Source organism: Mustela nigripes, chromosome 18, assembly GCF_022355385.1.
Source record: "Mustela nigripes isolate SB6536 chromosome 18, MUSNIG.SB6536, whole genome shotgun sequence".
Lineage (NCBI taxonomy): Eukaryota > Metazoa > Chordata > Mammalia > Carnivora > Mustelidae > Mustela > Mustela nigripes.
The window spans coordinates 14,432,062-14,458,795 of record NC_081574.1 but is presented as its reverse complement, the minus strand read 5'-3'; the positions used below and the strand labels follow the sequence as shown (position 1 = coordinate 14,458,795).

General features: G+C 45.3%; 1 protein-coding gene and 1 long non-coding RNA gene across 7 annotated transcripts in view; one reads left to right on the top strand and one right to left on the bottom strand.

Moving 5' to 3' along the window:
- Nucleotides 1–5,481: 5,481 nt before the first annotated feature.
- LOC132006463 (uncharacterized) lies at nucleotides 5,482–9,235 on the bottom strand. Of its 2 annotated transcripts, XR_009401102.1 has the most exons (3): nucleotides 9,077–9,235; nucleotides 8,442–8,727; nucleotides 5,482–8,093 (listed from the first exon to the last, which is right to left on the bottom strand). It is a non-coding gene; the product is annotated as an uncharacterized LOC132006463 (long non-coding RNA). The 2 variants fall into 2 exon arrangements; XR_009401103.1 differs by having other exon boundaries at nucleotides 5,482–8,727.
- Nucleotides 9,236–9,379: 144 nt separating this feature from the next.
- Nucleotides 9,380–26,734, top strand: part of IRF2 (interferon regulatory factor 2) — an 81,788-nt gene continuing 64,433 nt past the window's right edge. Inside the window, exons 1-2 of one of the 5 annotated variants that reach the window (XM_059384414.1) lie at nucleotides 9,380–9,551; nucleotides 9,681–9,844. The gene's annotated coding sequence lies outside the window, so the exon portion shown is untranslated. Of the gene's footprint in view, nucleotides 9,552–9,680; nucleotides 9,845–9,900; nucleotides 9,964–10,958; nucleotides 11,066–21,101; nucleotides 21,222–26,734 lie in introns of those variants that run through there. The other 4 variants (XM_059384413.1, XM_059384410.1, XM_059384412.1 and 1 more) reach the window with 4 other exon arrangements.

The following is a 26,734-nucleotide window of genomic DNA, read 5'->3' as shown; positions in this document are numbered from 1 at the left end:
AGCCCCGCATCGGGCTCTCTGCTCAGCAGGGAGCCTGCTTCCTCCTCTCTCTGCCTGCCTCTCTGCCTACTTGTGATCTGTCTGTCAAATAAATAAATAAAATCTTAAAAAAAAAAACATAAATGGGTTTTAAAAGATGAATGTTTTGATAAAATAAAAGATTAGGAGAAGCTCCATGGCATTTATCTGTAGGAAAAAAATTATCTTCCATGTAATTTAAAGAGATATAGGTTTAAAAATTCTTAAAAGAATGTAGTCTAAAATATAAGACACATTCATCAGTGCTTTCTTTTTTGAAGTTCTATGGAAAAAACTAGCTAAAACTCACAAGTAATTTATATAAACATCGTATATCAAAAAATACTTTTCCAAAATCACCTATACAGTAGTATTTAAAGTTTTACATGAATAAAAGTGAAATCTATTCTCAAACAACATTAACTTTTCAATAGGAACAAAAATCATCCATAGTTCCATTGCTCAAAGACAATCACTGTTAAGGTTTGGATGTAGTTCCATTTGGCCTTATTCAGAAGACATCTTTGGGGTGGTCATACCATACCTACAAACTCTATTTTCTTTTTCCCCTCTGTGTGGTATAAATATTTCCTACTATCATACTTAAGTTCATCATAAGCAAAAATACCAACAAAAGAAAATGTGCATATGTGGTAAAACATGCATTGAACATTATGAAAGATGACAGGCTCGGGGGGGTCATTTTTTTCCAGTTTCTCAATGAGGGAAAAAGGTTTGTTCAAACCTCAATTGCATACATGAAAACCAGTAGTCACGATTCTTTTGTTCTGCATCGCGAGAAGGTCTCATCAAGATGGGAAATAAAAACAAAGAAAAATGTGAGCCCACACCTGAGCAAGTCAATTGTTGATGAGCCTAGAACGTTGGTACCTCTAAGGGGCCTGGCTCTGTTCTATGGACATTCACAATCATCTCCTGTCACTTGGTGTCTGTATTCCTTTCTCTCCTTCATTCAGTCTTTCGTGGTTTCCCACTTAAGGGTTGGTTGTGTGTTCTTTTTTCTCTCTGATTATCTGAAAACGATGTAAAACTGACATACAGTTTTTGTGGCCGTTAGTGTTAAAATTGAAAAAAAATTTTTTTTAAAACAACAGAACCTTTTCCCTAAATTAAAGCTTACTCAGAACCTCAATACATAAAACAGAAAAAAACTTGACCTTTTTTTGGTTGCCAGGAGAGGAGTGGTGCAGAAATCAGGATCCACAACTTGAGGTTGAGAAAATACATGAGGGGCTGTTTAAACCAATATTTGCTTTCAAATTACAGAACGTTCAAGGCAAACCATGAATTCTTACTTATGCAACAAAAATTCAGTTTTGTGAAAACGATTTATTACATGAGGAGTTTCTGACAGAAAAAAATCTGAAATTTTTTTAGAAATCAAAACACTGAAATAGTTTGGAGCCATTGAACTTTGGAATGAATATTGATTTTTGTGGCAACACAATCTCTTGAAAATGATCACTGTTCACTCAAAACAGTCTGAGGAAAATGCCTGGAATCTATAGTTGAATATATCTTCTTGTTTTCTTTCTTCTTTAAGGAAAGTTTATTTAGGGATAGAAAGAATGAAGTTAAAGCTTACTTCATTTCTGGAGATGAAAATCAGAGAGAAAGTTAACTGGAAATAAATATTTTAACTGAGAAATTAAAAATGTGTCTTAAAAGGCAAAACCGGGGATGCCTGGGTGTCTCAGTTAAGCATCTGCCTTCGGTCTGGGGTCATGATCCCAGGGTCCTGGAATCTAGTCCCATGTCAGTCTCCTTGCTCAGCAGGAAGCCTGCTTCTCCCTCTGCCTATCACTGCTTGTGGTAGGCTAGTGGTACCACTAGCCTGCTTGTGCCCACGCTCTCTCTCTGACAAATAAATAAAATCTTCAAAAAAATAAAAAAGACAGAACTTTCAGAATATCATAAATATGTTGTATTTCCTCAGCAAATTCCACACGTAATGAATTGAGAGGGCAAAAAAATAACAGTTGCAAATTCTCCTAAGAAACCAACAAATTAAGAAATCCTTGCATCGCAGGGCTAAAGCGACAACTGGGAAATTTATAACATGACCTTTTAAAACCACAGAACCCATGGAAACTTTCCCATTCATCCTAGAATAAAACCCAAACTCCTTGATCTTCAGTCATGTTTTCCAGAATTCACCAGACCCTTCCACTTCTTAGGGCCTCTGTCCCCATGCTTTCCCCTGTCCCAGGCCTTTAGTGCACAACTAGAACTTGGTGGTGTCCTCCCCACCCCCCACCCCCCAACCAAATTCATATGCTGAAGTCCTAACCTTCAGTACCTCAGAATGCAACCTTATGCCGAAACAGGTCTTCGCGGATGTCATTAGTTAAGATGAGACAATACTGATTAGGGTGGGCCTCTATTCCAATAACTGGTATCCTTATAAAAAGGAGAATTTTGGACACAGATACACTCCCAAATACCATGTAAAGATAAAGGCAGAGATCAGAGATCATCTTTGGCAAAGAGGGCCAAGACTCCTGACAAACTAGCGGAAGCCAGGAGGCATGGACCTAATACCTCCCTCAGCCTCAGAAGGAATCAACCTTTTCCTTGTGACACCTTGATCTTGGTCTATCAGCTCCCATAACTGGGAGACAGTACATTCCTGTTTATTTAAGTTGCCTGGTTTGTGGTGCTTTGTTATGGCAGTCTTAGGAAACTAACACAGGATCCTCTAGTTCTTTCTTTCTTTCTTTCTTTTTTTTTTAAGATTTTATTTATTTATTTGAGAGCAAGCCAGAGAGAGAGAGCACAAGCAGGGGGAGCAGCAGAGGGAAAGGGACAAGCAGACTCCCTGCTGAGCAGGGAGCCCGATGTGGATGTGGGGCTCCATCCTAGGATCAGAAAGGCAGGAGCCCAACCAACTGAGCCACCCAGGTGCCCCTATCCTCTTGTTCTTTAAGCCTTGGCTTAACTGTCATTTTCTCTGAGGAACCTTCCTTGACCACCTAGATCCACTGGTATTTTCAATCAAAGCTCTTGTTTATTTCCTTCAAAACACCAAGACAAATCTGTAACTTTTTTATTGGTTGGGCTGTCTGTTGACATTGCCCCCACTGGGATGTAAACTCTGGGAGAGCAGGGGCTTGCCTTGTTCCTACCACCTTCAAGGGTGTGTGTGTGTGTGTGTGTGTGAACTGTTACGTGCATGTCGGATTTAGCAGAGGTGAAGTTTTTCCCAGTAAGTCAGACTTAAAAATACTCTCAATCCTTTGTTTCATGACACTCTTCTGTCTGACTGGCAAATTTCCAAACATTTGCAAGTAGAACAAAGGGGTGTCATTCAGAATGCAAGAAAGAGAACACACTGTCATCGCACTTCATATGCTGGAAGTGAGGAACTTACAAAGAGTGGAAGCTGTAACAAAAAGTTCTCTAAATAGCATAATCTCCTCCAGTCCCATCCATTTTGATGCAGAAGTTGGGTATTCATCCTTTCTGATGACTGAATAATATTCCATTGTATATATGGACCACATCTTCTTTATCCCTTCATCTGTTGAAGGGTACCTCAGCTCTTCCCATAGTTGGGCTATTGTGGACATTGCTGCTATGAACACTGGGTTGCAGGTGCCCCTTCTTTTCACTCCATCTGTATCTCTGGGGTAAATACCCAGTAGTGCAATTGCAGGGTCATAGGGTAGCTCTATTTTTAATTTCTTAAGGAATCTTGGAACTGTTTTCCAGAGTGGGTGCACCAGCTTGCATACCCACCAACAGTGTAGGAGGGTTCCCCTTTCTCCACATACTCTCCAACACATGTTGTTTACTGTCTTGTTAATTTAGGTCATTCTAATTGGTGTAAGGTGGTATCTCAATGTGGTTTTGATTTGAATTTAGAAGAAAGGGAAAAATGAAGGGGGAGGGTTATCAGAGAGGGAGACCAACCATGAACTACTATGGCCTCCGAGAAACAAACTGAGGGTGTTAGAGGGGAGGGGGGTTGGGGGATGGGTGAGCCCAGTGATGGGTATTAGGGAGGGCATGTGTTGCATGGAGCACTGGGGGTTATATGCAAACAATGAATCATGGAACAGGACATCAAGAACTAATGACATACTGTATGGTGACTAACATAACATAATAAAAAAAATATAAAAAAATAAGCATCAGTTAAAAAAAATAAAGTCAGTCATTTGAAAACACCAAAAAACAAAACAAAACAAAAATCTCTAAATATCCAGATCCAGTGAATTATGTGGTTTGCATTAAAAACTTGAAATTTATTTCTTATTTAAAATATTTTTAATACTTGAAATTATTATAGTAATTCTTTCTGAAGAACCTCAAAAAAGAACCATGGATGCCTTTTCCTTTTTTTTTTTTTTTTATTGACACCTTTTCCTTCTGACTTTAAAAATAAAAGTATTACTTTATAGTTTATCACCTTGAAGAAGTGATGAATATTTCAAAGCTATGTGGGATGGAATAGAGAAATTTTAGCAAAAAACGATTTACGAAGTTTTCAAAATGTAAACCTTGCTTTTAGACAAGATAATCTTTTTCCCTTTTCTCTCTCTCTCTCGTGCACACACACATCCTATTTTTTTCCTTTTATTTATTTACTTTTAAAGATTTTATTTTTAAGTAATCTCCACACCCAATGTGGGGTTTGAACTTACAACACCCCCCCCCCCCCAAGATCAAGAGTCACATCTTCCACTAACTGAGCCAGCCAGGGTGCGGTGCCCTATCCTGGCAATTTTAAAGAATATTTTTCCCCTTACTTCATCAGAACAGGACAAAATTAATATTTACTACTAAGGACAGGGCAATATATCACTCAATTTAAATTCATGACTTTCAGAGAATAATTGCAACAAGATGAATCTCATTTCAGTTTCTAGTGAAGTGGGAGAAAGCAATACATGAGGTAATAGTCAAGAATTTCTTCAACTTGGGACGCCTGGGTGGCTCAGTAGGTTAAGCCTCTGCCTTCGGCTCAGGTCATGGTCTCAGGATCCTGGGATCGAGTCCCACATCGGGCTCTCTGCTCAGCAGGAAGCCTGCTTCCTCCTCTCTCTCTCTGCCTACTTGTGATCTCTGTCAAATAAATAAATAAAATCTTAAAAAAAAAAAGAATTTCTCCAACTTGATGCCTCTGATCCTTGAACTTTGACTGAGTGCTTTTCAATGTCATCACAGTTCTATTGTCTCAACAAAAATCCAACTTGACTGTATATTTATTTAACGTGGACTTCACAATAATATTCTCTGGAGTTCAGGACTATAGTTTATGTATTGGTCCAACTGCTTTTGCAGGTGTGGAATACTTTTCTATGATTTTATAATCCCCTGAATTATAACACCATGAAGGAGATGCTTTGTGAGCAGAACAGAGTTGTATTATTGATAAGGTGGAGAGGATTGGGACATCCATTGACTGATGGATGAGAAGACTATTGATGTAATCAGAACTACAAATACTTAACACTTTAATGAGCCAGCCATTGTATTGCACATTCTTAACTTTAATGTGGTTATACATGGAGGGGACAATGTAATGGAAATTAACATGTCAATTTACTAGACTATAAGAAACCTTTTCGGGAGGCCAAGATTTTCAATGGTTTTGGTTCAGTTCCCAGCGCAGAGAAAAGTTTGTGGGCACTTAATAAATATTTGCTATTTGAATGATTATTTTATCAAACCATTCTTGTTAGAAGAATAAATGAAAAACCCATCTGAAAGAGGTTAACCTTGAATGTATCTTTAAATTTCTTCCTTAGTTGAAATCCTTCACTGCACAGAGATCAATCACTACAGGCCCAACCAATCACTGCTCTTACTCAACTTCTTTGAAAAGAAATTAGCTCTAATGCATGCAGATGGATCTTTTAGAAGGTTCCATTCCACAGGTGAAACATTAACAGGCCTCACTAAGGAGATCACTCTCATTTCATTACAGAAGACTGCTTGAACAATGGTTTTGTATTAGACCAAGGTGTCTGGTCAAATTTCTTTGGAATGGCAAAGGTCACTTTATTCAGGGACTTTCGAAAAGATTATATTTTGCTACATCAATCCATTTTCTAGAGATTTATGAGTGTATGTATCTCATCAAAGGGTTAAGAAATATTTCTTGACTGTGTATATCAATACCATGTGGATTTGGGGGGCGTATTTATACTTTTGGTCTGTAGCGATACATCATCAAGGTTATACGAACAGAGTGAAATTCATCCCATGCTTTATGTGTTCAGGGGCCTGAAAAATTGGAAACAGTACCCATGCCTCCAGGAGCTCCAGGGGGCTCAGGAAAGGCAGGAGTCAGGGATGTCTGCCAGTCTGCTGGGTAGGTCAGCGAGGTGACAAATATACAAGATTGTTGGGAAAGATGTGATGTTCTCAGTTTTAGACGTGCATAATTCGTCGAACCCAAGGACCGTCCAGGAGGTAATGAATTCAGCCCAATGAATTCAGGCCTCAGAAGCTACAGATTTTGGAGCTAACACCAAATAAAGCTATCTGAAGCTTTGGCCTTGAGCGAGAGCACTCAAAAGGAAAGCACATGGAATGAGAAAATGGAAGGGTTTAAGATGGAATGTCTGGAAACACCATAATTTAGGGGGCTGGCAGCAGAAGAGGTGCCAGCCAAGAAATAGAACAGGACAGAGGGAAGTCACTCAGACATCATGGAAAATGGGCAGCGCAATGGGCATTTCTACATGATATGGAGAGACTGTGCCAATGAGGACTGGAAATGGCACTTTGGGAAAATTAAAGGAAGAAATGCATAAAAATATCAACAGCCCAATTTCTGACTGGTGACATTTCAGGTGGCTTATCTTCCTCTCCCAACATTGCTGCATTTTCTGCATTCTGTACAATAAATATCAGTTACGATATATTAAAAAGTAAAATACTCGGAAAAGTCTAAAATATTTCATGAGAAAAAAAGGGCAGGTGATTATTAATTCACAAGTATTTGGGTCTCTGTGTGCTGGGTACCCTGCAAAGGATAAAACAACAAAGAGGCTGGCTCTTGGTGACTTATAGAAAGAAATGACAGCTGATTAGACAAAAGGGAGGAGCAGAGAGCTGGTGGGGGGGGGGGGGGACAGTTGTAGGAGATGAGGCTGGAAAAGTAGCTCGGTGCCAGGTCATAGTGGATTTTATAGGTTTCGTTAAATAATATGGGCTCGATGGGGCGCCTGTGGGGCTCTGTCGTGAAGTCACTCCTGATTTTGGCTCAGGTCATGATCTCAGAGTTGCGAGACGGAGCCCTGTGTCTGACGGAACGCTGGGTGTGGAGCCTGGCAGAGATTCTCTCTCTCTGCCTGCCTCCTTTCTAGCCCCTCCCCCCACCTCGCTTGCGCTCTCTCTCTCCAAATAAATAAATATGTAATAAAAAAATGGACTTTATTCTGAAGGTTACAGGGCGGTTTATGAGAAGCAGAATTAGGGTTAGAATCATGCTTTATTTGAAGTCAGTTTTCTACTGCATTGGCTGCTAACCCGGAGGAGCCCAAGGGTGGGCATGGTTGGCAACAGCTGCCTTCACTGGTCACAGGGAGTGCATTGGGGATGAAGGGGCCAGGCCCACATGTATTAGCATCAACAGGTCAGTAGGGTGCTACCCATTGGATGTATGTTGGGGGAAAGAAGACATCACGAATGACTACTGGGTTTTTAACTTGTGTCCCTAGGTGGGTAAAGGGCGACAGCCGCCCTACAGACTTTGTCTATAAGGACGCTCAGTGCCTGGAGTGGTCAATGTTCTATGAAATAAGGAAGCAAGTGTCTGTGTCAGACAGTATTACAGGAGAGGGAAGAAGAAGCAATGTGCATATGTGAGATCTGTTTCTGAGATCACAGCCACGAAGCAGAATCCTAAACACTCAGCCATCTCCTCATCACATATGCACACTGAGAGACTTTTATTTCTTCCAATCCACAGAATTCAATACTTCAGTGGCAAAGAGGGATTTTGGCGCTATGTTTTTAGAAGTGTTCACATGCAATAGCTACGGCCTCCCAGGAAGGGTCTTTCTTGGTGGCAGAGAGAAGTTGGGAGAAGGCAGGTTAAACTGCAGTTGAGGGAAGAAAGAGGTATAATTAGATGAGAATTGACACTGTTAAGGCAAAGGACCCCAAAGCGGTAGGTTTCAAATGAATTGTGCTGGTGTGAGCTCACACACCCTGAAGGGGACAGGTGCTGTAGTTGTATTCTTGGGTTCTATCACTTATCCCCGTTTCACAGCATTGAAAACCGAGGCCTTTGGTCGAACAACTTTGAGGGAGCAGGCCCAGCTACTAAGTTAAAGGGGCCAAATCTCAACCTGGCTGAACGAACGCATCCCCAGTACGAAGCCCCTCTCCTGGACCGGCCAGGATAAAGCCATCTGGATGTAAGATTAACTCACACCCTTGCGCACCTCCTCCTGCAGTAAAGGAACTTCTGTTGCACCGGCGATAACTCGGTCTCGCATGTGCTGCTGTAGACCGACCCGGGGTGGGGTGGGGGGACACCCCCTTTTATCACCTTCCCTCCGGAACAGAGCGCCAGGTGGTGCCAGAGATGGCGACAGCCCTCCAAATGGTGACACCCTCAACTCCTGACGACGGTTCAGTTAAGGTTAAGGTCGCCGGTCCTCGGCGGGCCCGGTTCTTGCGTGACTATCGAAGTACTGCTGTCTTGTCAGTTCATTGTTCCTTTTATTCCTGGAGGCGGGCATGTCACAGAGTGAATTGTCACCCCCCCTGAAAACAGCGGTGCTCAACACCACTCACACCTGCCCCACCCGCTGGAAGGCAAGCGCCCCCTTTGCTCCCCTCGCCGCCGTCCGCCTCCTCCCCCTTCCTTCCTTCCCAACCTCCAGGTAACCCCGAGGGTGGAGGCTCGGGTACCTGCGTTCCTCTCCTACCGCCGCTAGCTTCTGGCCAGAACCGAAGCAGGCGCCCGGGTCGCTCCCGGACCACCCCCTTCACCCCCACCCCCACCTCTCCCACCCAAGCCTCGGCGGTGGGCGCGGCGAGCGGGAGCGTCCCGGTGTGCCAACCACAGACTCACGAGCAGCCGCTTGTTGCTCCTGCTGCCGCGACGTGGGGAAGTGAAAATGAAATTGACTTTTCCGAGAAATGATGAAAGCGGCGCGGCCCGCCAATGAGCGGCGGCGGCGAACTTCCGCACCTCCCGGCCCGGCCGCGCGCGCCCTCCCTCCGCCTCCACCTCCCGCTTGCACAAGCTTGAAACAAACACTGGGGAGGAAGGGCGGAGGGAGGAGGGCGGAGGGGGGAGGCGAGGGAGGGAGGGAGCCAGGCAGGGAGGAGGGCGGGGGGTGGGGGGATTTCCAGCCTCAGCTCTTCGCAGTTTCCTCTCCTTGTTTTGCTTTCGATCTGGACTGTTCTCAGGCAAGCCGGGGAGTAACTTTTAGTTTTGCTCCTGCGATTATTCAACTGACGGGCTTTCATTTCCATTTCACACACCCTAGCAACACTTAAACCTTGCGGAATTGTATTGGTAGTGTGAAAAAGCACACCGAGAGGTAACATTTTTCAAATAATAGTTGTGACTGTGCGTGTGTGTTTTTCTCGAGGGCATGTTTGTGAGGACTGGAGGGGATGTGTGTGTGTGTTTGTGTGTGTGTGCGCGCGTCCTGACGGGTCTGACACAGTGTTTTGCAGGCGGAAAATGCTGGGGTTCATGAATATTAATACCGATTTTTGGAGGAACGGTCGGAGCTCTTATGGATCATCTGATTTTAGGGGAAGCAGGTTCTGCTGCTGTTGCTGCTGCTCCTGGGGCTGCTGAGGCTGCGAGGAGGAGGAGGAGGAGGAGGTAGAGAGGGAGGAGGAGGAGGAGGAGGTTGGTGGAGGTTTAATTTCACTTTTGGATTTGCAGACGGGGAGAGGTGGCTCCATGGACACAGACCTGCTCTGTGTGATTCTGCGCCCCAGGTGTTGTGTGTGTGGGTGCAGGTCCGCCGGAGTCGGGCCTCCTTTTAAAACAAAATTGTCGTGTGCATGTGTCTGCGTGCGTGTGTGTTTACAGACGCGGTCGCCACCAGATCCGAAGGAGGGGAGCGGGTCCTTCTCGGTGTCCGGCGGCGGCGCCTCTCTCCGGGCAGCCCCAGCGAAAACAAGCAGGAGCCCGCCGTCCGCCCCGCCGCCTGCGCCCCGCGCCCCGGCCAGGAGAGGCGCCTGGCGCCGCGGCCAAAGGAAACTTGGTGGGGCGCCCCGCAGCGGTCCCAGGGCTCGCCGGCCCGCGGGACTGGGGGAGCGGCCGCGGGCGTCGGGTGCCAGCGGCCGGAGGCGGCGGGCGGGCTCCGAGCGGGGCTGGGCGCAGGGCCTGGCCGGCACGCCCGGCTTCCTGGGAGCTGGGCCGCTGCCGCCAGCGCCGCTCCGGAGGGACGCCGCGTCCTCCTTCCCGCCGGCCAGCGTCCGGCCTGGCCCGGGGGCTTTGTCACTGCACTTGTCCAGGCGCGCGGGGAGGGGCTCCGGCGGCGCGTCCCGGGAGGGCGCCGCGCCGAGGGGTCATCCGCCCCGGCCGCGGCCTAGCGCCGGGCGCCGCCGGGTCCCCGCAGGCGCCCCCGGGCCGGCCTGGCGCGCTGGGCCTGACCCGCCTCGGCTACGGAGCGGGCGAGGTGGGGGCGGGGAGCCTCCGGGGACCGAGCGGCGCCCTGCTGGCAGGCGTGGGGGCGGGCGTCCCCTGGGGGTCCAGGGGCGCGGGCAGCGGCGGGGTGGGGACGCGAGTGCCCGCCCCGCGCCCTCCGACCCCGCTCTGGGCGCCGAGTGGCATTCGCCCGCCGGCCGAACGTGGTTGGTGCACAGCCGTGGCCGCCACTTCCTTTCCGCCTCGCCGGCCGGGCTCGCCCACCGAGCGCTGCCCGCCGCGGCCAATCGTGGCGCCCGCCCGCCTGCGGCCGCGCTCGGTGCCCCGGCCTGGGGGCCGGCCCCCGAGAGGGGCTCGGGCAGCCGCTGCAAGTTCCAGGGGCCTCTGGGTGTAACTACGTCCCCTCGCCAGGACGCGCCGGCATCTGTCTTTGGCCCCCAGGTCTCGGTACGTTTGCCGCCCTACCCCCTTGCCCTGTTAGAGGGGGAGAAGGGAAGGAGGCTGGCAGCCCGAGCCGGGCGCAGAGACGGTGTTCCGGGCGCGCGCCCGGGTCCGGGGGTGTAGGCAGAAGCCTGGGGCATCAGCCGTACATGTGCCCCCTGGGACTGGCAGTCGGGGTGGCCGCGCACGAGCGGGGCGGCGTTCACTCGTATGCAACCCCTTCGTGGAGTGTTTGGAACTTGGGGACATTTTTTAGCCGCTCCGTCCCTCTTCAGCTTCCTCCCTCCGGTGCGGCCGGTGGGTAGGGCTCCCCGTCCTCGGTCACGGAATAAGAAAACGCAGAGTCTTTCTCCAGGAGGAAAACTGCTGGCATTTTTGCCTTGTGCCACTGGCCTCTCTGTTGCTGCGACTCGGTCTGCTTTTGATGAATGGCTAGGGAGGGTGGAGGATAGTTACATTTCCTGTTGTGGATTTTCAGGAATCGCCAAGGCTGCTGTCAAGCCTGCCGTCATTTATTAGTTTTCAGACCGATTGAAAATGGCACTGGAGCTTAGGAGCCTGCACTTTTTGGTGCTCGCTGGGCAGGTGCAGACAGAGGTCTGGTGGCAGACTTGAGTTCGAAAGGTGGGTCGTCTTGATGTCAGGCAGATGCGCGCTCCCCACCAGGACCTGGAAGGGATCACTGTTTCACTTCGGGGTGCACACAGATTCAGGATTCTCTAATTTTCCCAACGCCATGTCCTTCCTTCTTCTTCTTCTTCTTCTTCTTCTTCTTTTTTTTTTTTTTTTTTTTCTTTTTTTGGAGGGGGGAAAGAGGTAGAAATAGAAACCTAAAAAATCCTAGAAAAAATTTATCTTTTCTAAGGAAACTTCGGAGATGGAATATTTGGAAATTAAACGGGCACTTCTGCGGGGTAACCTTGGAACGTCTATTGATTGATGGATGGCAAAGTCCGGAATTTCCTAATTAGTGAATGATTATAATTTATAACACAGCCTGTTGTGTAAGAAGTTAGATTTTGGCCTCTTGGATTCAGGAGTTCTGTTCTGTGATGATTTGTAATTGCTTCCTAATATTAAACATTTATATGCTTCATTCTCAGTGACTTGTCTTTTTTCTTTTGATCTTCACAAGTTGAAGATAATTTTGCATATCTCAGACTTACCTGTAAAAATGTCATGGTAATCAAGAGTTAGAGTTTGTAGTTAAATTGGAAGCAAATTATGGCAAAGAAATGGTTGTCCTAAGGTCCTAACAGCTCTATGAACCATGGCCTCACTTTTCTCTTCCTCTGCCTTCTGAAGTCCTTTATCGGGCAGATGTTGAATATACCCAAGCGAGTTAAACCTCACAAGGAGTAGTGGAACATTTGAGATGTAGGATTTTTATCTTTTGGTGGGCACTCATTGCTTCATGTTTGCAGGGACACTGTCCTTTTATTCTTATGATTATTGAATATGAGCTCTGTTGTTTCTAGAACATTTTCGCTCAATTTCCTTTTGATAGAGAGCAGAACTCTAAATGGGGTATCTGGGACATGGTTCTGTTTTGTGCTTTACACCAAAAAGGGGAGTAAAACAGATGAAGGGCCTTATTTATTCATTTAATGAATATTCCTGGGATATTCAGTAAGCACCAGACACAGTTCTAGGCTCTGCGGGTTCAACTCAGAACAGAAGAATTTCCTTGCCCTCTGGGGAAATTGTATTGTAATTGGTGAGCTGATAATACACAACCGGTGATTACCTTTTGGGGTTAGTTCTGTGGAAGGTGATGATAATACTTAAATGCCTATCTGATAGGGTTGCTTTGGGGAACAGATGAGATACTGGGTATGAAAGAAGGTTGTATAAGTTACAGCAATCTACAAGGTGTAAGGCATTAACTTTCAGAATTCTGTCCTTATTTTTAATGTGAAAAAGCCAGGAAATCAGGACTGAACAGTGACTTTCTTTTACAGACTTTGCAGCAAAAAGGATTAACTTCTTCTGAGAGTATATGGATAATGGCGAGGAATTAACACAGCATAGCTTTTTTATGTAAAGCATCAAAGAATTTAATAGTGAAATATAATATTGTCAGTGAATTTTTTCCTGTCAGAAGAGAATTAGATGGTATCCATGGAGACCAAATGATATGGAAATAACAGTGATGCCAATGTATTTTCTCTCTTTCTCTCTCTCTCTCTCTCCATCTTTTCAGGCTCAAGGTGCTTTAGTGTGAATTTTCTTCACAGTTGCTTCAGACTCTCTAATTCACTATCTTTATTATGGGTATGTCCCTAGCTGATTTTAGTATTTAGCTGTAACATCTTTTTTTTTTTTTTTTTTAAAGATTTTATTTATTTGACAGACAAGATCACAAGCAGGCAGAGAGGCAGGTAGAGAGAAGGAGGAAGCAGGCTCCCTGCTGAGCTGAGACCCCCCCCCCTATGCCCAGGACCCTGAGATCACGACCCCAGGCCGAGGCTTTAACCCACTGAGACACTCAGGCATCCCTAGCTGTAACATCTTTAAGGGAATTCGGTTAACTTTAACTTACTGAATGCTTACTGTATGCCCAACACTGCATATGTGTAATAAACGGATAGTATATTTTGATAAACTATAACATCTAAGAGTACATAAAGTAATATATAAACAGAATGTAAATTGCCGTGAAGTGTCAGTTTTATTAAGAATAAAATCAGTTCTTCTCTTTGTCTGTATGGGACATCAGGTCCTTTTCATATGGGGTAGGAGGGCAGGGCTCTCTGCTCATTTGCCCCAGATGTGTCCTGCTTTTGTCCTGAGTGTGATTGCTGTTGGGTGCAGAATGTCTGCCCAAGGCAGGGTTCAGGAATGGCACTCAAGGAAGTGGATGCTGGAAACGGAAGTGAGGCAGTTGGAATAAATCTTGATTTTTCAACAAAGACTGATAAATTACCTATAATATACCAAGAGAGATATACCAACAGCAAATCCAGCCCTGGGGCACCTGATGCCAAGCCCTATCCTGTCCTGGGGACTCTGCCAGGCCCCGTGGGCTACAGGCAGCAGGCCCCTAGCTGCCAGCATTTTACCTTCAAGCATCCTTTTTGAGTGATTTTCCCCCTCACCAGCTCCATCTTTTGACAAACTGTGCCTGAAATAAATTGTGTTTAGTTAGGAAGACTTTGAGGCCTATGTTTATTATGAGAGTGGCATAAGACTTCTAGGCAGAACTCCTGATCGACCCTCGAGGAGGAGCATCCTCAAATCTGGTTGATCTAAAACTCATAGTCCCCTTAGGGTCTCTGCGTTCTGCAACTAGCCCAGGATCCCTGCTGGCGGCAGGAACATTGTGTTCTGCTGGGGAACTCATCCAGGGATCCCAGGATGTGAACAATTATAATAACCCAGGCAGTTATTTTAGTGAATGAACACACACATGTAACCGTCTATCACTAGTTTATTAAATACTTGTTGACCACCAGCTGTGTTCAAGGCTCTGTGTAGAGCAGGTGCAGTGAACTCAAGTGTCCAGAGGCCCGGAATTGAGTTTGCGCCCTTTCTTTAACTCTCCCGATCACATCTGTAAAATGGGGCTGCATGGTTCTGTTTGCTACGGGGTATGGGGCTCTTGTGCACCTCAACGTCACCTGGGGGAAGGGGGCTTTCAGAAGCCGCAAGGAACTTCTAGACTTAAGAGTGTCTACAGTGCCTTCCTCTCCTTGATTCTTTCACCCAAAGAACCCACTACCCCCACCCCTATAGCAAGCCTTTTACGTACCAGAGCCTCCTGGATCCCTGTCCCTCAGATGCATGGGCCAGAGCAAAGGCAGAGAACCACTGAATCAGGTTTCTCTTCTTAGGACCTGATCGATTATTTTTGTATTGTCTTGGGCCCTGCTATGCAGACCTATTTCCCACATTTTAGACAGGGCTTTGAGTAGGGAATCCATGGTCATTCTCCGCTGGCCTGCTTGTGTTGACCTTGCTTGTCCTATGAATGTGGTATTAGTGTGATGATTGTGATCCTTTGAATTTTCCATTCTGAAGAGGCAAGAAGGGCTTTGTTTTATGGGTATGTCTCTTGGTCTAGGAAGGCCATCAAAAGTTATGGGTTTGTATTGTGTTTGTTTCTGTTACAGCTCATTTTCCCCTTTATCAGTGTGGTATTCAGCTCCGTTAAACAAGAGAGAATCGTGGATTGGAGCATCGTCCCACTTTTTATGAGAAACAAGGCTCGTGTGGTTCTTTCTGATGAGGGATTCTGAGCATGTTTATCTCAAGGGCAAGGCCAGTGTCATTTACCGAAATATCTTAATTTAGGATTTTGTGTGATAAAGTTCTAATTTTCATTAAACCAATATTTTTGGGAGTTAAGTACGTGCTGTGTAATTTTCATAAATAGTTTCTTCTCAGGCCTACTGAGCAATCTGTTACTATGCTTGCACACCCAGTGTGATGGAAGGAAAGATGAGCTTCCCGTGTAATTTGTTCTTATTGAGCTGATAAATGTCAGCTTTGTGTAGGATCTAAAGAAATATTTTATAGGTAGAATACACTGTCCTGTCCCCATAATCTTAGAATCCTACTGACTTTACCATTTCATGAGGTTGACATTTTGACTGAGAAGGGACTGCATACAAATTGCTTTTTTTTTTTTTTTTCCCAACTAATACCTAATGTGTAATTTTTGAAGAGAGCTTTTTTTGTTCTCCTTACCCTGGAATTATTGAACCGGATGAGAATTACAGTGGTGAGAAGAGCGTCCTAACACCTGGATAGGGGGTGTTAGTGGGTGCGTGGATGGGTAGGATAGGACTGGGTGAGCTTTGGAAGGTGACACTGTCGTAGAGGGAGATGATGAAAAAACAGAATAAGGTGTAGGGCAGAATAGCGCCTCCTGAATTCTGGAATGGGAGAGAGAGAAAAGAGGGACTCAGGCAGGTAGATTTTCTGTCTCATTACAGGTGTCACTGAAGGAATTTCAGGGAAGCAGGGAGCAAGTTGGTAGTTAATTAGCAGGAATGCAAGGTCAAGTTGAAATACTAAAGAACCCCCCCCCCCCCATGTCTGACTTTGGAATTAAGCCTTTTTATCCTGCGGGACGTAGAATCTGATGGGAAAACCGCTAGGCATCAGCCGACTTTGGGCAAGTGAACAGGAGGTTGTGGGTAGATTTCCCTTAGGCTTGGTTGAAGCCTTTTGAGGTAAGAGTGCTGGGGCTGCGGTGGCTAGGGGAATTGATGTCCCGGGCGGAGGCCTCAGCCTCTCTCAGACTCGGTCCAGAATTGCCTTTGGAGGCAACCATGGGCCCCGAAAGGAAGACACATGGTGATACACATTTTTAGAAATATTGGAATCGCTGTCTCAGACCCATGCTGGTCTTCTCTTAGATCCCATGCTGGTCTTCCTCACTGCTCTTTTATTTGGGGTCAGGTTGTGAGAGGGGACTAGGAATCAGGAAAGCAGTAAGGGTTGATTCCATGTTCCCCCAAAGAACAGGTGGCACAGTTAAGGCTGAGCCCCGAATGCCATCACTGGGTACCGAAGGTCACCGATGGTGAAAGTAAGCACTCCGTGTTGCAGTTGGGATTGTATGTTGAAGTAAATCTTCTGGAATGCAGTTTGATGTTACATTCTCAAAGTCTTAAAAATGTTAAACCCTCTGTTCCAGTAATCCTACTTCTAGGAATGTACTCATGTCAAGTAACCAGAGATGGGACGGATTTCTTTATGAGGATGTTCATTGAATTAGCTTTTGTTATAGTGAAAGTTTGGAAACAGTCTAAGTACCCACGATGGGGATGCATGTAAATGAACTCCGGCACATCCGGATGATGAGGACAGATAGCTGATCAAATTCATCTTTTTGCATTTAATGATGGAAAAGTGCTTGTGATATATGTTGAGTGGAGGAAAAGAGATACTTAACTGTGACCCTAACTTTATTTTACAGATGTATGTGTATGCGTATATACATCATTAAAGACATAGCTGGCAGAAAATATTTGCGTGGTAGGATCAAGGGTGCTCGGCTTTTTTTCTCCCCTTGAAACACTGGGAGTTTCCAAATTAATATAGCAGTACAATTGCTTTTATAACCGGGAAAGTATTCTCACAACAACTCTGAAGTGTGCCATCTGACCTCACCTTGATAAAGGTTAAGATTGGGCGATTGCGGAGGAGGGTGCTGTACGTGGATAAGGCCTTTTTTTTTTTTCCCCCAAGTATTCCTCCATACTTGGGTATAGAGCCCAATTCAGGGTTTGAACTTATAACCCTGAGATCAAGACCTGAGCTGAAATGGAGAGTCAGAGGCTTAACCAAGCGTTGGATGTGGCCATTCTTGAGCTCGTTTGCCCTGATGGATGGAGCCAGGCTGTAGAAGCTGGACTTTCCCACCTCATGCTGAGAGATGCCTTTGTCCCAGTTTCAGCTCTTGGTACTTGAAGCCACTGAGATTGAGGGCTCCTTGGTGAGGGGAGGGTGGGACATGTTTTGTCAAAAACTGTGTGCGTGTGGGGGGTCACAAATGTTATTGCACTTCAGAGATACCTCCTTTATGTTCATGAATACAGCAGAAACAAGACACTGGGGGAGGGGAAAAGACTTCTTTAGCCACCATCATGGCCAGGTCAACAGCCAGAGGGGTGTGGCAATGGACAGCCATTCCCAGACCCTCAATGATGCTGTGAGAGCAGGTGGGTGTGGGCTACGCTCCCGTGAGAGTGGATGGAAAGGATTCAGGGTTCTCATCCTAACATTTTGGAATGTCAGGCTTTTTCTAGGAGTATTCCTAAGATCTGGGCTTCATTCCATTTGAAATGTCCACGCTTAGAGACAGGTCTTTCTGGCACCCTGGGAACTTAACCCAGGGAGCTAGTCCCAGCTATAACCAGTTGGCTCCCCGGAGCGGGTAAGGGTACAATTATCCTCTTGGATCAGAGCAATTAATTTAGACAAATGGCTGCAGATCCAATTCTCATGGCCCAGTGAAGAGTAAAATGTTTCTAGGGGAAGTGAATGCAGACATGCCCTATCTTTATGTCCTATACATTCTCTGTATTGTACACGTTCCTGGGGCTCGGTCGGGATGGAGTATCTCACAGGACCACTGAGGAATCCGGCAGAGTTCTGTTTGTCACACAACCTTTATTGGAGAATGACTTAGTGTCGGACTCCATCAGAGTGTGGCGTAAGATTTCTCACAACTGCAGAAACCTCCAAATCCCTGACTTGTATCTGAAAAAAAAAAAAAAAAAAAGTTTAGAATAGTTTTCATCCCTTTGTAGATCCTGGAGACATTTTTGGATTGTTATGAGCTAGTATTGGATATAACCAGACGCAGAGGCAGAGTACCAAAGCATAGCTTTAAAAAACAAAACAAAACACTGTCCCATACAAATAAAACATGAGCTGCAGGCATAATCTTTAATTTTCTAGTAGCCATGTTAGGAAAGTAAAAAGAAAGTAGAAAATTTAGTTTTACTATTTAATATAGCTCAGCATGTCCAAAATATTATCATTTCAACATGTGATTCATATGAAAATACTGATGAGGTCATTTACGTTCCTTTTTCGTACAGAATCTTCGAGATCCAATGTGTCTTTTGTGCCTAGAGCACATCTAAATTCAGCCTGGCCGCATTTTGAGAGTGCGGTGGCCGCAAATGGCTGCCGTGTTAGGTGTGGTACAGGATTAGGACATGAAGAGAAGTAAGGGGAAAAGTTGTTATCGGAGGACTGAACCTAACAGGACTGAGGGAAAGCAGATTTGAGCGGTCATTTTGGTGATGTGGTCCGGTCATCTGGTGAAAACTGCACGGCCCTCCCCCACCCCCCACCTCCCCAGATAAACTCCACCTTGATCTCTTCAGCCCAAGATACTAAAACGCCCTGAACATTTCTGGCCCCTTGAACTGTTAAGACAATCCTCGATTCCTTGGGTTTCTCCATGTGTAAGAGCTACCCGGCATGGGATTTGTGAGCTAGGCTGGTGGTGTTCCCCACCAATACTTGATACGCAGTAAGAAGTAGATAAATATTTGTTGATTTGATTTTCAGCCTCGAAGCAAAGGTTAGCTCAGAAGGCTGAATTCTGGTTCAGAATGGATGGCCCAGAGCTGTGTTGGGTTAGAAACCTAATGGTATATCTAGTGGGCATGTAAACATCGAGATTTGTCGCTTTGTATTAGGGGTTCAACATCCAGAAGGTGAAAAATTGTTTTTTTTCCTTCTCCTTTGTACCTAGGACTTTAAAACAATTTTACCAGCTCTTTTCTTTGACATTTAAGATCCAGCGAGTGTACTAATTGCTCCCTGTACATATAAATAAGCTATAGTCACTGATAAACCGGAGATATTTGGGATGTGGGGATATTTGGGAGCTGCTCCTTTCTTGGTGGGTTAGTTATTAACAATAACCTTATTATTAATGAACACTTAGTCATAACGTGTAAGCAGTGAAATTCTTTGAAAATCAAGTACAGTATTTTATAGTTGCCTTTATTTGTTCCCTCTGACTATAATTGTTGGGTTGAAGAAACAGACTTCTTCTCCACAGAGCCAAGGCAATTTATTTTTACTGAAGCCTACCTAAGAACTGCTTAGGTAGCTTTTCTCTGTGAGATTAAATACGACCTTCACTGAATCATGTTAGCAGGGCCGGCAGCTAGAAAAATAAAGACTAAACCAAACCTTCAGCATAGAAATTCCCAGCTGCTTAGTGGGTCAGAGCTTTCCTGATTGCTTTCTACCAATGAAAACACTGCAGATTAGTTTTAAGTGAATTCTAGTAGGTTTGGGGATTTGCAACTGACAGAAGAACAGGAAAGTATAATCTCACTTTAAAAAATAGTAATCCTGAAGGTAAATCTTTATTGACTCGTTTTGGGGAATGTTGGGATTTTGTTCATATGGAAAAACTTCACTCGTGTGCACTGTTTAGCTGACCTTGGAAGTTAAGGTTCTCAGGATAGAATGGGGACAGAGAAGTCAGACAAGAAGCTCTTGCCCCAAAAGGACACTGTGGGCTTGTGGGGGTGTTCTGGGTACTCCCAGAGACCAACACAGATGGCAGTGCTCCCCTTTCTCCTCTGGGTTATAAAGTGAAAGTAGAAATGGGGAGCCTGCCAAGGAGGCCCCAGGGGGGAATGTAGACAGATGAACTACATTTCCACTTCTGGGTGTGGTCATACTGCGGAGTGGAGAAGTCAGGATGAATTTACAATATTGCGGGGGAGGATTTGCCTCTCTTACAGGTGCATTTCATACATTAAGACTTAAGAATTTTTTAAACAAAATTCTTTAAAGTCAGGTTGCAGTTTAGGTTAAGATGAGTCATTCCCCTGGCACAGTGGACTATTTTGTTCATTCATTCATTCAGTTAATGTATTTCACAGGTATTTATTTACTCAGTGCTAACTGTGGAGAGGGAGGTTGAAAAGGTTACAAGGTAATAAGCTTGGATTTGAGTTAGCTAGGTAGAGGATCTGCGTTCCTAGCCAAGAGGATATGACTGCAAGGAGATCACGAATTTTAACAGCTATATAAAACAGAATCAAGCAGTTGGGAAGGCCCCACTTCTGGAAGAGCTGTTAGATGTGGGTGAATCCCCTCTAGAGGTCTTCATGGGCCACATGGCCTTGTCTTAGAGCCTAGGGGAAGCAGCAGCGCCAATAGCACACATTTTTGGCCGGCTGTATACATTTTAATTCCTAAAAGACAGATTTTTAAAAAAAGATTTAATTTATTTATTTGACAGAGAGACACAGCGGGAGAGGGAACGCAAGCAGGGGGAGAGGCAGGCAGAGGGAGAAGCAGGCTTCCCACTGAGCAGGGAGCCCCATGTGGGGCTCGACACCAGGACCCCAGGATCATGACCCAAGCCGAAGGCAGACGCTTAATGACTGAGCCACCCAGGCGCCCCTAGAAGACAGATTCTTAATAATAAACCACATAACAGGCACAAAACAGCATACTGCTTTGCTGTCCCTCTTGTTTTTCTACAATCCTTCCACACTTCGTTTGGCAGGTAGAATTCAACTGTTGCTTGGTATCTTTTATCGTCCAGGAAAACCACGTGGGGGAAGTCCTGATCTCCATCTCCGGGCTCTACTTCCCTTCCTTCGAGGCCGGCGCTCTAACCAGCAGCACTGCTAATCGGTGTCCCTGCTCTCCTCCCTCCCCAGAGGTGGGTGCTGGGAGAAGCTGACCGTGCGCGTGGCCAGGAGAGGCTTTCCCCTCGCTTGGTTTGAGGTGTCATCACCATGAACAGGAAACTGGCCCTTATTTAATTTTGAAAAGCCTCAGTTCCCGCCTGGCTTCCCTCTCTTTCCTCGCACGCTCGGTGTGTGCGCATGCGCCCATTGGCTGCGCGCGCACGCGTTTGGCTCATGAAAACTTCCGGTTGCCTGGAATCAGAGTCACCATCATCCGTGATAGGACTGAAGGAAGCAGTGCAAAGAGTAGTGAATTCGTAAATGCTACTTACTTTTTTTTTTTTTTAAATTGCGGTAAAGGTTACATAACATAAAATTTACCATTAGAGAGATCTTTAAGTGTATAATCTGGTGGAGTGAAGGGCTTTTATGATGCTGTGCAGCTGTCAGCCCATCCACCCCAGAGCGTCCTCACCCTGTCAAACAGAAACTCTGTACCTATTAAACGATAACCCTGCTGCCCTCAACCCCTGGCAACAACCGGTCTACTTTCTATGAACTTGATGATGCCAGCTACCTCACGTGAGTGGAATCATACAATATTTGCACCTTTGTGTCTGGTTTTTTTTTTGGTCACGTTGCAGAACGCCTTCTAGGTTCACCCCGTTGTAGCAGGTGCCAGAATTTCATTCCTTTTATTTTTTATTTTTTAAAGATTTTATTTATCCATTTGTTAGAGCAAGAGAGGAAACACAAGCAGGGGGAAAGAGAAGGAGAAGGAGGCTTCTGGCTGAGCAGGGAGCCCCATGTGGGGCTCCATCCCAGGACCCTGGGATCATGACCTGAGCCAAAGGCAGAGGCTTAACAGACTGAGCCACTCAGGTGTGCCGAACTTCATTCCTTTTTAAGACTGAATAGTATTCCCCCATTTTGTTTATCCGTGCACCTGTTGATAGCCACTCAGGTTACCATGACCATCTAGCTATGGTAAAGAGTGTTGCTGTGATGGGTAGTCTACAAAGAACCAGTTCGAGTTCCCGCTTCCCATTCTTTCAGTCCAGTGGATCATATGGTAATTGCATGCTTTAAATATTTTGAGAAACTATCAAACTTTCCCACAGTGGCTGTACCATTTTGTATCCTTCTACGAATGCATGGAGGTTCCGGTTTCTCCACATCCTGGTCAACATTTGCTATTTTCTATTTTTTAGGGTTTTTGTTTTTAATACTAGCTCTCTTGATGGCCGTGAAGCAGTATCTCATTGTGCTTTTTTTTTTTTTTTAAGATTTTATTTATTTGAGAGAGACAGAGAGCATAAATGGTAAGGAAGGGGCAGAGGGAGAGGGTGAAGCAGACTCCCTGCTGAGCAGGAAGCCTGCCATGAGGCTTGATCCCAGGACCCTGAGATCATGACCTGAGCCAAAGACAGATACTTAACGGACTGAGCCATCCAGACACCACCCTCATTGTGCTTTTGATTTGCATTTCTCTAATAGCTGATGATGTTCTTGGCCATTAGTATATTTCCATTGGAGAAATGTCTATTCAAATCTTTTGCACATTTTTGATTTGGTTATTTGGGTTTTTCGGTTGCTGAGTTGTAGGATTATGTCATTCTTTCCTGTTGGTTCCAAAATGACGTGCTAGATGATCTGAAAAGCTAACAACGATCCCTCCTCATATAGTATATATAGCATGGGGCATAAGATCATTTGTAATATTTGCGATGTAAAGTTGATAAAGTGTGCACATTGAGGAATTAAATTACATTGCATGAAGTAAATCAGGGTGGCATGGTAAACAGGGAATCAGATAAAAGTATTTAATCTTTTAATAGAGTACTAGAATTGGAAGTTTCCTTAGAGATTATGGTCTGCTGCTTCAGGTTTTCAGCTAGAGACTTCAAATGACCTGCCCAAGATCTTGTGGCCAGATGAAGTACTCGGTATGTCGTGTCGTAAAGAATTAACTTTTCGTAGTGTGGTAGTTTGAATTTTAAGATTTCTGGTACGAGGAAAGTCATAGCAGTGCTTGAACACGTTAATGAATTAATTGTAGTGGGCTCTTCCTATGGTGCTCAGTAAACAAACCCTCAGGTTCATCACCACTGTGGTATTAGGATAAAAGTGAGTAAAAGGAGCCTTAGACTAACACTTGGGGCATGAGAATTTAAATGTAATGCATCCAGTAATGGCTTAATACTACCATTTGTGTGGATGAAAAATAAATTTATTGCTTTAATAACAGATCTGTAAAGTAAAATGAAAGCATCTGTATATTTATTGAGAATTATCGACCAAATAAGGAACCAATTATTTGTTCTTTTTTTTTTTTTTTAAAGATTTTATTTATTTATTTGACAGAGAGAAAGGGATCCCAAGTGGGCAGAGAGGCAGGTAGAGAGAGACGGGGAAGCAGACTCCCTGCTGAGCAGAGAGCCCGGTGCCCCGGCACGGGACTGGATCCTAGGACCCTGGGATCATGACCTGAGCCGGAGGCAGAGGCTTTAACCCACCGAGCCACCCAGACACCCCATTTATTTGTTCTTATGCGAGCAATAGGAGATGAGGAAATTCAGTGAAATATCACAAATGTACAGCAGCAAATTTACTCTTGGTTTGCTTTTACATTGTGCTCAGATTTTTCATTTCACCAGATCCTCTTGTGGTGTTGGTCTTTATTAAATCATACAGCCCGCCAAGAGAACATACGGATTATAACTAAGAGCGACTTGTGACTAATTGGGAAGAAGATACATAATGTCTCTGACATAAGGGGGGCGGGGTGGTGGTGGTGGAATTTATATTCCCTTCAGGTTGGGGGCCCAGGCTTTTTCTAAAGAGACCTCAGAATTTGCCTCCAGGACTATGAAAACAAATACGATCATGATGAAATAAAGTTGAAGGCTCCTTTCTGCAAGCACATATTTTAAATGAAACTCTCAGGAGAACTAATTCCTTCAGCAGACCTTTACAAACCGGTGTGTGTGAAGCCTGGTGGTTGTGGAGACATAAAGTTGACAATTTCATGTTCTCAAAGAGCTTATCATTTACTTAGAGAGACAGGCGGTAGATAACCATCTGTCGTAACAAGAAGAATGAAATATGTGCTTGATACAAGCCCAGCAAGCCACACACATTTCTCTGTGTCTTTGCCCAGAGAAATGGAGGCTGTGCTCCACCACGGACTTCGTACCTACCACAGGAGGACGGCCTTGGCCACTGGTGGCAAATGGGTGAACAGTGCGTCTTTGGTTGAAAGAACAGTCAGAGCAAAGAAAAGGGCGGAAGATTCCTTCCGGTCTCGATGCGTGGAGGGGGCGGTCTGGTGGGGCAGGACCAGATGGATCATGGGAGTGACCGGCTGGGTCTGGGGGACCACAGCTACCACAAGTCGTGTGCTCCAGTAAGGAAAGGCTTTGTTCTGAGCATAGAGCAAGTTTTCTATGGGGGGGGGGGGCGTGATTGGGGATTTGGAACATCGCCTCCTTACATTTTAGAGAGTGGTAGGGGATGACTGTTGGCGGGGTGTGGTGGGGCGGTGTGCCTTCCCCACTGGAGAGGAGATGGAAGGGGGTGTGTGTACATCGTTCTACGCATGACGGACATTGCAGAAAGGACCGGATTGTGCTTTTGATGAGAACCAGGCCTGCTTTTGAGGTGTTTTCATAGGTTCCCAAGAGGAAGTGATGCCCAGGTATGAAAATATTTTTTTGTGCTCGCTTTTGTTTGTTTTGATCTGGTTTATAAAGAGAGAGAAGTGATTATGAATAGGTTTACAGTAGACGGTTGTCCTTAATATGGATGAGAAACCAAGAGAACCAAGAGAGTAGATGGCAGGGTGCCAGAAGTTTTCAGGCTAGGGTGTCCTTTTGGCTCAAAGAGTGATGGGGATCTCGCTCTCCCCTCAGGAGTGAGATTGGCGGTTGGGTTTGGACGCTCCTCTCCGCCCAGGCGTGAGGTACACTGGCTCACATTCTCTGAGTTCCCCTTCCTGAAGGCCAAGGCCATGGAAGGGCTGGTTCATGGATCATTAGGGTTAGGCCTAAACTACAGGAACTCAGGAAGCCCAGAGGAAACTGGTGAGATTGGCCATGCCACGGGAAGGTTCCTTCCCATCTGCATTCCCTCAGCATGGCTGCAGTCAAAATGGCTCCCTCCATCCGGTGTGGAGGCCACGTCAGCCTGGTTGACTGGCTGCCTTGAGAGCATATAATGGATCTTTGCTGGGCTCTCCACTTCACTGTCAGGCTAAGGTTTGAAGATCTTATTCAAAGGCCCTAGAATTTTCTGGATTATATTACAATATATCACATTCTACATCTATTATTAATGACTGCCTTCTCGACTCCACTGATAAATTTTGGAGTGCTGTCATGCGTTCCTCAGGGCTCAGCAAGATGACTTCATATACCCAATACTCAGTAAATGTTGGCTGCATTGAATTGTAATGATTGGGCTAGTTCTCCATTTATTTCCTGTCCAGACACGGGCCCATCTGTAGTACCTTAGAGCTAACAGGACTCATGTGCTGTGTTGCCTAGTAAGGAACAGGACCAGACGGCCGGTGGAGAGCACATCAGCCGTGTTTGTATGTGCCCTGGGGTGCATCGGGTGTTTCCCCTCATCAGTCAACAGGGACCCTTGTTAAGGTGCTAGGACAAATGGTTCTCTGTTAATTAGCCAGCCTCAGACAAGCCTTCTAGCTGTTTCTCCACCACTCCCACCCTCTCCCTGGGGCACAGCTTCTCCCTGTTACTAATGGTTCAAACATGCCACGCACACTTCCTTCCTCTTGCCTTTATTTGTTATTCCCCCTTTTGTCTGGAATGTTCTTCCCCTTGCTTTTCACCTGAGGATCCCTTCCCTCTCCAGGATGCCCCCTCTTCTTGGAAGTCTTCCAGAGTTAGCTCTTTGGGGATTTTACATAATACAGTAGAACTCCCCCAAAATGCCTCACAAAAGAAATTCACCTCTATAAAGCTCAGGGTCACATTGTTGTGAGGCTGATGAAATGGTGATGGGGACAGGGGAGTCTGATGGGGAGAACGAACCACAGCCCAGGGGTTTTGAATGCCCCGTTCAGTTATCACAGACCCTTTTAGATCCTGAAGTGCATCATCGAAAAGTTCTACTGTCTTCCTTTTGTTTCTCTAGTGTTACCTAAGGACAAGACACCTCATTTTGGAGTTGGGTGCTTATGTGCCTGGGTCCATCATTGCAGGGTCAACTCTGAGGACAGAGATCATGTCCTCATTTCCTTTGTGTCCTCACCCCCCACCCCAAATTTTGTCATTGTGCTTGGTACATAGGGCTCTTTATAGTACCTGGCTCAATAAGATTTTTTGAGTGAAAAGTTGAGTAAATGTAATTCAGAGCTTTGTTAATGTACAAAGCTCAATTCTTCTGGAAAATGTCATGAAAATAGTAAAATTATTCTTTTTTGGGTTGCATGCTTTTTGTAATCACTAGTCCCCCCTACTTTTTACTTACTCGTATAATAAGTTCTTTCCATCACAACATGTTGTTCGTATCCTCTGCCGCC